The sequence below is a fragment of the Mus caroli genome, unplaced genomic scaffold, assembly GCF_978045245.1.
Source record: "Mus caroli unplaced genomic scaffold, Mus_caroli_1 scaffold_13, whole genome shotgun sequence".
Taxonomy (NCBI): domain Eukaryota; kingdom Metazoa; phylum Chordata; class Mammalia; order Rodentia; family Muridae; genus Mus; species Mus caroli.
Genome location: NW_028227268.1, coordinates 91103099 through 91113425, shown reverse-complemented (window position 1 = coordinate 91113425; position 10327 = coordinate 91103099). Strand labels below are relative to the sequence as shown.

Below are 10327 nucleotides of genomic sequence, written 5' to 3'. Positions count from 1 at the left end.
TGAGACATTATATCTTGGGCTGGGAGCAAAAAGCAAGGAGAAAGAACTGGAAGTAGGTGAGGCTTACTCTCAAAGCCTGCACCCATCGATGTCCCTCCTCCAGAAAGGCTGTGCTGCCCAAACCTCCACAAACAGCGCCACCAGCTGGGGAGCAAGTATTCAAATGCCCGAGACTGTGAGGGACTTTCTCATTCAAATCCATGCAGAGTCTTTTTCAAACAGCATCTAAGGGCTGACAAGCATCAGCAACGATAGGAGGATTTTCTGGATTCTCTTGCTGACATTGTACCATTGCCTGGGGATGGCTTCCCCCTCCCCCACACCCTCACCCCCAGCTCTTTAAAATATCAATGACTGAGTGATGGTAAAGATTTTCTAACTCTCTCTAGTTCAGGCAGTGAGCTACCTGTGGTGTCAGGATGCAGCAAAGCCATGTCACACACAATCAAGCATTGTGATGTGATTATACACTTAGTTGCTGCACAAAGGCCTCACCTGACACCTCAAATGCTCCCTAACGCCACCTTGGTGACATCACCACACTGCCCTAGGACATCACAAAGCTGCATTTTCAACATCATGATGCTAAGCTTTTTTCAGTACTATGCTTGGCTGTTCCACCCCAGTGACGAATCGTGACATCACAATGCATGTTGCTACCACAATGCCATATTTTAACATGACAAGCTCTAGTGTAACAATACTGAATTTGACATCATGGTGCCCCAATACAATGACACTCTGCTCTACCGATAAGACCTAAGACTCCATTATGACATCACAAAAATGAATTGTTACATCACAATGCTCCCTTGTGACATCCTTTGTGACTTTTGACATCATAGTACCCCCATATGCCATTATAATGCCATGCTATGACATCAAAATACTCCATAGTGACAGCCCCCCTGCATGACAGGTGAGGTGTCCCCAAGTCCCAGGCATGCAGACAGTAGTCCCCAGCTTGCCTAGCTTCTGCAGTGGACAAGTGAGGGCTTGCTAGGCACCAGTCATCTGGCCCAAGCTTCTCCAGTTGCCCAGCTCCAGTTGGTGATGGGCAGGCCCAACCACCCAGCCCATACTTTCCAATCCACCCAGTTCCTACCACATACAAGGCCCTGCCAGGTCCTGCTCCTAGAGCTAGCCTGTAAGGGGTCTCTACCCAAGAAACCCTTTCCACAGTTCCTCCTGGTGCTGACAGACAAGCAGTCCCTAGATCGTCAGTCATGGACTCACACTCCCCATCAATCAACTAACTGCCAACAGGCAAATCTCAGTGCACAAACAACATATCTCCTCAGAAATCACCAATCCCATACTACAGGACCCCAGTGAGAAGGGCCTAGAAGAACTTTCAGACGATGAAGTAATAGGAATGATTGATTGTTCAAACAACATAAAATTAAAAAAAAAAAAAAAAAAGGCCAAAAGGGGTTGAGGCTCAGTGGTTAAGAGCACTGGCTGCTCTTGCAGAGGACCCAGGCTTAATTCCCTCCTAAAACGTATTTAGTTTTACAGCTGTCTCACCCCCAAATTTAGACCAAAACAGAGAGCTTTTCAATAACAATGTCTGTTTTCTTTGGCAAGAAAGGGCTGGAAGGGGAGAAAATTTTCAGACTAAAGAGAAAATTTGCATTTGCTGATATCTGCATCACATAGATATTTTCCATTGTAAGAATCCATTGTATGATTCAATTCATCAGATACATTGTTGTGTGACCTTTCATATGTGTGTAACATATGTGCCATGTGTTAACATTCCATTTATTTTAACCTGTCACACAAGAGCTGCATCCTCAAAACTTTTTATTATTTATACCTACACAATCAGTACAACATCCTGGGCCCTCTTCCCTCTATAGAAACCTGTTGTGGATTGGTTCTAAGGCTACTTGTGTTAATTCGGCTCCTAAAATTACCTGCATGTAAGACTCAAAGGGTCTCTGCCCCCAGTTGGCTTTGATTGGTAAATAAAGTTGCCAGTGGCCAATGGCTGGGTAGGGAGACAGGACTTTCAGATTCGTGGACAAGGAACCGAGGAAGAAGGGGAATTGCCATTGCCGGGAGAGAAAGGAGGTCCAGGCCTGAGGAGTATGGGACAGAGGGACAGAGGGACAGAGAGACTGCCAACATGTGAGAGTCAGGGATTAGGACCTAGGAAGGCCACAGGCCTGGGTCTGGGGTAACAAAAATACAATATAGATTTTAGAAAGTAATAATTCAGAAGTATCAGAGGGGAGACATTAGCTGTGTGGAAGTTTGGGACTGGCCCAGCCATTGAGCTGTTTAAGGCATTTATAATATAAGGCTGTGTGTGTGCCTTTCATTCTAGAATCCTCAGAGCACTGGGGCAGGTAGCAAGGAGCGCACACTGCCACAGGAGAGTAAAGCGGATTAATCAATTACCGCTCCAGAAACTTATTTAGTGGGGATATACAGGATGCATTTTTATTTTCTTAAAGTGTCAGAAAAATTAAGTGTGTGTAACTCAATGGTTTTCAACCTTCCTAACTCTGCAACCCTTTAATACAGTTCCGTATGTTGTGATGACCCCCCAACCATAAAATTATTTCGTTTCTACTTCATAACTGTAATTTTGCTTCTGTTTTCAATTGTCGTGTAAATATCTGTGCTTTCCCATGGTCTTAGGTGACTCCTGTGGGCATTACGACCCATGGGTTGAGCACCGCTGGTGTAGACAAGGCGCTATGGCCGCTGTGGGAGGCACAAGCCCCGGGTAGGTTTCCCCATCCTGATTGATCATCCCTAAACGCACGTACACACGGACATTGAGTGTACTCAGGGATTGTGTGTGACAGTAACACAGAAAAGGTCTTGACTCTTAGAGGCGATTGTTGGGGGATGGAAGGAGATAGAGCAGTGAGGGAGGTGGGGTGGAAGTGATGTAACTACCGTGGACTCGTGTGTGAAGTTCCCAAAAATGTGCGTTTAAAGAATTAAGTTAACCAGGCAAGCACCCTCCTTGTGAGCACAGCCAGAATGGCATCGAAGTCGGCAGGAAACATCTTTACATTTGTGCGCAGTTCTCTTCTAAAGAGCAGACGGAGATTCCACTTCACAGCTCCTTCCTAGGAACAGAAATAGGGATGTGACATGAAGTCAATGTCCTGGACTTGAGGACTGTGGGAGACTTGGTTCTATCCCTGCGTGGCTGGGTCCCTGTAGGAGCTAGGAGAGGTTGGCAGCTTCCCAGCCAAGAGCTCAGATCTCTCCGCAGCGCCCAGGAGGCTGCATTACCATAGATGGACAGTAGAGGGAGACAGAGATCGTAAGTTGAAAATTAAAAGGTTGAACCCAGAGAAATTAGATAATTAGAAGAGATAAGAGAAGTCCCAGCCATCCTTACCAAGAATTCATGAATTCCCCCCAGAATCTCTTGTTTGGTTCGTAAATGGCTTCCCCTGCGTAAAAGACAGTAAAGACTGATGTCTAAGCCCGTGATGTCCAAATATCAACCAAAATTTATGCTATCATAAGCACACAAAGGATCCTGAGCTCAACAAAGAAAAAAAAATACCATCCAGAAACTCACCCAAACACATTAATGTGACAAAACAGATAAGATACCTAAACAAATAAAAAAAATCACATTTGCCAGTCACAAAACCAATTCTGCTCTGACTGGTATAAAAAAACAAATTCTTCTTTCGCACTGAGTCAAGGGCACCTAAGGTTTGTTTCTTTTAACTGTTAGTAAGGCATATTCAAATATTAGATTAACAACTTCTTTGGTTGAATACGAATGACAAAATGGTGTGGGTTTTTTTTTTAGATGTCTTTATTTCATGTGTATCTGCGTTTTCCTTGTATGTATGTCTGCCCACCACATGCAGCGCCCTTTGCCCACAGAGATCAGAAGAGATCAGAACTTGTTCCTGAGTTCTGGCCAGTTGTGATCTGCTATGTGGGTGCTGAGAACGAAACCAGGGTCCTCTGCAAGAATAGCAAGTTCTTTTAACTGCTAAGCTGCCTCTCCAACCCTGTAACTTGATTTTTAGAGATCGCTTACCCCCTAAAATGAAGTTTTTATTGGATTTCATAAATGTCTCCAAATTTTTTTTCAAGCACATTAGGTTATGTGTTACTTGACAAAATTTCAAGATAACCACTCTTAGATGCATAAAAAAATTAAAATACATAGATCACATACCTAAACAAAATCATAAAACCTGTGCTGTTAATAAGAAATAAATGTTACAAAGATCCAAAAATAACTGCTGCTGCATAGATCCAAAACTAAATTGAGAAATTCAAGATCAGAAGCTATCAACATAGGTGACTTGAAGCGTCAAAGCAGAGTAAGAGACGGGAACCCGACAGAGTATAAGTCCCAATCCAATATCAGCAAGTGGACAATTGTCCCAGTGTGGGCCTCCCTGTCTACTCACCTCAGCAGTATACGTACTAAAGCCGAAATGATGCGGAGATCCGCTTGTCTCCCGTGCAGATTCACGGAGCACTCCCTACTTTTTGAAAAGTCCGTATGAAAATCTATAATCTTGAAGCTCAAGTAAAAAGATGTAATTAGGGGAGCTGGGAGAACCGGGACTGAAGATCTGTTGGGGATGGGATACTCAGGGTTAAAGGTTTCCACGGGGAGAGTGTTGGGGGATGGGACAATGGAGGGATAAGGGTCAGGCAGGCAAAGCTTGTACTCCCTTGTACTCGAAAGTACAAGAACCAATGTCGAAATCTACACACTTGTAAGTTATTTCTTTTAATTTTTAATATTAAAAATGAGTTTGAACAGAGGTACCCTGCCTGGGTGGACCATAGTGACCCTAGAAAACATTCATTATTGAGGGAAAATCTAAATTGGGCACAGGATACCTCCCTAGCAGCTGTTGGGCAGGGAGACCCCAGAGGTACAAGAATCAACTCACACGCTATTGGCTATTGCCGTTGCTCTGGGGTGCACAATGGCAAACATCGGGCCTTTTTTACATGACACAGAAAAATCAGTTTCAAACTTAGCAGGAAACCCTCCCTGCTGGATGCAGGCTGCAGGTAGGGAAGACAGCCATGCTTTTACCCAGTGTTGGACCCTGCATGCTGCAGAACCAGCCCCGCAAAACGTATAGAAGATGCTGTGCTTCTTAATAAACTTGCTTGTGGGAGCATCAGCTCGTGCAGGATCTCCTGATCTCAAACTTTCCTGTCCTCTTTATTTCTCACCCCCTGGCCCTCCCGCTACACCGGTCTCACCTGCCATTTGGTGTTTTCCCAAAGAAATCCCTGCTGGAATTTTGACTGCTTCGATCCTGGGTGGGTTTTGTGCAGGCAACCAAAGCTGCTGTGAGTGGAGGTGTACAATAGTGATATGAGACATATTCTATAAGTGAGAGGTTCCTGAGAGAGACAGCCAGGGTCTTCAGGGTCGCGGTCGTGGTCGAGGCCGCGGGGATCGTGGAGGTAAAGCTGAAGGTAGGTCTGGGCGGCTGGCCGGGTGGGCTACTCGCTCCCTGCACAGAGAGGCAGCCCTTTGACTGGTGTCTTCTTCCTTCAGTGGATCTCTGTCACCAAACTGGGCCGCCTGGTTAAGGACATGAGATCAAGTCCTTGGAGGAAATCTACCTGTTCTCCCTGCCCATTAAGGAGTCTGAGATCATTGACTTCTTCCTGGGTGCGTCTCTAAAGGATGAGGTTCTGAAAATCATGCCAGTGCAGAAGCTGGCCAGCAGACCAAGTTCAAGGCATTCGTCGTTATTGGGGACTACAGTGGTCACATTGGTCTTGGTGTTAAGTGCTCCAAGGAGGTTGCCGCTTTCATCCAAGGGGCCATCATCTTGGCCAAGCTTTCCATCGTCCCTGTGTGGAGAGGTTACTGGGGGAACAAGATTGGCAAGCCCCACACTGTTCCATGCAAGGTGACAGGCCGCTGTGGCTCTGTGCTGGTGCGTCTCATCCCTGCCCCCTGGCATTGTCTCTGCTCCTGTGCCCAAGAAGCTCCTGGTGATGGCCGGTATAGATGACTGCTACACTTCAGCCAAGGCTGCTCTGCCACCCTGAGCAACTTTACCAAGACCACATTTGATGCCACCTCCAAGACCTATAGCTACCTGAACCCTGACCTCTGGAAAGAGACTGTGTTCACCAAGTCTCCTTATCAGGAATTCACTGATCAATTTGTGAAAACCCACACCAGAGTCTGTTCAGAGGACCCAGGCTCCAGCTGTGACTACCACAAAAATATTTTATTTTTAAAAAAGTAATAAATAAATAGATAGATAGATAGATAGATAGATAGATAGATAGATAGATAGATAGATAGATAAAGTGATTTAAGTATATGAAAGAAAGGAAGAGAGAAAGGAAGGAAGGAAGAGAGAGAAAGAGGGAGGGAGAAAGAAAGAGAGGGGGAGGGAGGAAGAGAGGGGGAGAGAGGGGGAGAGGAAAGAAAGAAAGAGAAAGAAAGAAAGAAAGAAAGAAAGAAAGAAAGAAAGAAAGAAAGAAAGAAAGGAAGGAAGGAAAGAAGGAAGGAAAAAAGGAAGGAAGGAAAAAAGGAAGGAAGAAAGGAAGGAAGGAGGAGGAAGGAAGGAAGGAAAAAAGGAAGGAAGGAAAAAAGGAAGGAAGAAAGGAAGGAAGGAAGGAAGGAAGGAAGGAAGGAAGGAAGGAAGGAGAAGGCAAGAATGGAGAAGGCTTCAATCCAATTGGAGGAGCTACTGGCGGTGGATACTGTTGCAATGGGGAGAAGTCCTTGTTCTCTGTGGACCTTGCTACTGAGAGCCCCAAGCCCCAGGGGGTGGCCACACATTTGCATGCATACAGTCAGCACTAAATGGACTCAGGGACACAGTCATAATAAATGCAAAGTAGAGTTATAAAGTTTGGAGAGAGATGGGTTGTGCGTTCCCTGGAACATCAGGGGTGGGTAGCAGGAAGTTGTGTGATCTAAATACATTGTCTGAATATATGACAATTTCAAAGCATCGATAAAAACTTGTTTAATTATATTAATTCCACAAGGAAGCGGGAAAAGGAGCTAGAAATTTAACAACAACAAAAAGTGGTTGAAATTTTCACGAATTTTAAGAAATGTAGAAATTTTAACAAATGTAGGAATGAAGACACATTCCAAAAAATATAGGAACCTCCAATGAAATATGACATGGCATGCTGTGAACAGACCGTGCACAATCAGTAGAAAGCACTTTTCCCAAGAGAATCTCACAGCAATGAATGAAATGATTCATTCCAGGCTATAAGGAGCTGCAACTAATAGACTGCACATAGAGTAGAAGACCATAGACCCCATCTCTAGAGCAGCAATGGGCATCTGATACCCCATTGGCAGACGTTTGCATAGGTGCATCTGCAGCCAGGCAGTGGTGGTGCTCACCTTTACTCTCAGCACTGGAGAGACAGAGGCAGGTGGATCTCTGAGTTCAAGGCCCTGGTCTACAGAAGGACTTCCAGGATAGCCATGGCTACACAGAGCAACTTTGTCTCAAAAACAAACAAACAAAAGAATATGAAAATCTTTTAGCCAGCGTTCAGTCCTTAGTAAACATCAAAGTTCACACTGGAGGAAACCCTACAAATGTTAGGTGTGTGGCTAACCCTTAACCAGTGTTCAAGTTTTATAGAACAGTACAGGGGTTATACTGGAGAGAACCCCTACAGATGTGAGGAACACGGCAACACCTTTAATGAAAATATAAGCCTTTTTGATATTAGAGTTCACTTTGGAAGGAATTCTTATAGATATACTGACTGTAAAAGGCCTACGTGGGTCTGGAGAGACGATTCATTAGTTAAGAGCACTGGTTGCTCTTCCAGAGGATCAGGGTTCGATTCCCAGCACCCACATAGCGTCTAACAGCTATCTGTAATTCCAGTCCTCGGAGATCTGATGCCCTCTTCTGGCCTCCATGGGCACTGCACACACATTGTGAACAGATAAACAGGCCGGCAAAACACCTATCCACAGAACAGTTCTTAATGGGAAAAAAAAGTTTATTAAAATGCACACAATGAAAAGAACAGCACAATATAGTTATCTATTTACAAGAGAATATAATTATTTGAAGATGTAAGAATATAGAAAGCCTTTATTCACATTTCAGACCTTAAGATAATTGTAATAGAGATGAAAAGCACAAATACAGAGAATCTGGGAAGGTTTTCTTATGGCACTAACTAGGGCCTCTCACACTGGGTTAAAATACTTTAACCAGTTTTGAGCCACACCCTCACCCCAGAAAAACCTTTATTGCTTAAAGTTTTCTAGATGCCATGCATTGTGGAAGTAAATCGTCACCGGCAGAATTATGCAGAAAAATCACCTCCAAGACGATCTGATTGCATTATCCATCTGAGGTTTCTCATCCTTACCCTTAGACACTGGAAGAAAATGCCGTTCTCACACAGATCTTCATAGCCAAAGGAGACTCATCTCGGAGAATGTGTCATCTGTATATGGCAGAGACCGGATGGCAGATCCCAAAATGCTTTATTCAGACTATGTACGTTTTCATTAAATAAAAATAAATCTTCAGTTTGTTTGTTTTGGGTGTTTTGAGACAGGGTTTCTCTGTGTAGCCCTGGCTGTCCTGGAACTCACTCTGTAGACCAGGCTGGCCTCAAACTCAGAGATCCACCTGCCTCTGATTCCCAAGTGCTGGGACTAAAGGCGTGTGCCACCACTGCCCGGCAAGATGAATCTTTCTTGTGAACTGTTGCTGTTGTATTTTGAATGAATTGCCGCAGACTCGGAGCTTCTTCATCCTTCCTCGAGCTTCTACATAACTGATATTAAGTACATACCCAGGCAAATGGTGGGGGGACTGCCTAGTAACCACTGCCTAGGGTTAGTGCTATGTTTTGAAATATTTGCTGACAATTAGTCTCATCAATTACATCTTACTTCTTTCCGTAAGGGCCTTGACGGTCATGGGGATGGTGTGACAGGAGTATGATAAAAAGCCCCAGATTCCCAAATTCTTAAATTGCCTTTTGTAAAATTTTACTCTTTACTTGTATTCACACCTACACAACACACAAACCTTGGTGCTGATTCACATTGACTGATTTATACAGTGTAACAGTAAAGCCTCGGGATCAAGAAAAGAACGGTAGAAGCCAGGGTAGTATTTATGCAGGTATATATACTGAACCTATCTTCACATAAAAAAAAAGAGAGAGAGGGTAATTATTTAAATGAAAAATAAACTTTATTTAACTATTTTGTTGTTAGCTTACTGACAAACTAGAAATCTCTTCTGCCTGAGAAATGTTCACTCCACTGAGCTGACTTATTCTAAATAATGTGATCACTGTTTTTACATCTTCATCTGCCAGCAGGTGAGGCAGGGAACTGGATGGCAGGGACACTCGGCTCTCTTGGTCCTAACTAGGGTGTCATGCCATGGACGGTCCCGTGAGTGAACGCTTTCCCTGGGGTCAGCATTGTGAGCCCTCCCAGGACACCAGCTCTGAGCTCACAATGCTGCAGTTCCTCTCTGCTCTCCATGGACCCCGCGAAGTAGTCCGACCGTCTCTTGCACGGTGTCACAGGCTTGGAAATCATCCTCACACTGACATTGTTCCCACGCTTGCCCTTTAAGAGCCCCTCAAGAAGCAAGAGGACTTCTGTTAGGCCAGTGCTTTATGGCTCCAAATCTGCACAAACGTGGCCATCTGCTCAGCCTGTTTTGGCCTTCTAGGTCACAATCTCTGCTTACATGCAAGAGTCTGAGACACAACCTGTCCCCATCATTGGGTGGCATCTAGTCTCAGTGCGCAAGAGGACACTCAGAGGGGAATGTGAAGCAGGGCTGGAAACAAACCCTTCCCTCCGGGAGCATGACCTTCCTGGTGTCTCCATTCCAGACCCATGGACCTCAGAGCAGAGAGAAAATAAATCTACGGTATTAGCCACCCGGTTTCTGGTATTCTGTTAGGGCAAGCCTAGGAAAATAACAGCCACATTCTAGCCCACCCACAGCTCTCTCCAGGCTACCTCACAAAGGCAGTTAGGGGCATCGGGCGTTCTTCACAGGCCGGCTGCTGAGAAATAGCCATTCCCAACCCTGTCCAGTAGCCCTGGCTTCAGCTTTTTCCTAGGAACAGTGGTGGCAGTGAAGTGGTTTGAATGAAAAATGTCCCCCACAGACTCAGATATTTGAACACTTGGTCTCTATTTGGCCGCGCTGTTTAGGGGAGGCATGGAACCTTCAGGAGGTGGAGCCTTGCTAGGGTTGGGGTGGGGGAGGGGACAGTACTTTCAGTTCACTCTGCTTCACACCAGCTTCCCGTCCTCACTGCCACGTGTGCCGCTGGCTGCCATGTCTCCACACCTCCGGAA

General features: G+C 45.0%; 1 pseudogene; it reads left to right on the top strand.

Moving 5' to 3' along the window:
* Nucleotides 1-2708: 2708 nt before the first annotated feature.
* On the top strand, nucleotides 2709-6225 carry LOC110304217 (small ribosomal subunit protein uS5-like; annotated as a pseudogene).
* Nucleotides 6226-10327: the final 4102 nt, after the last annotated feature.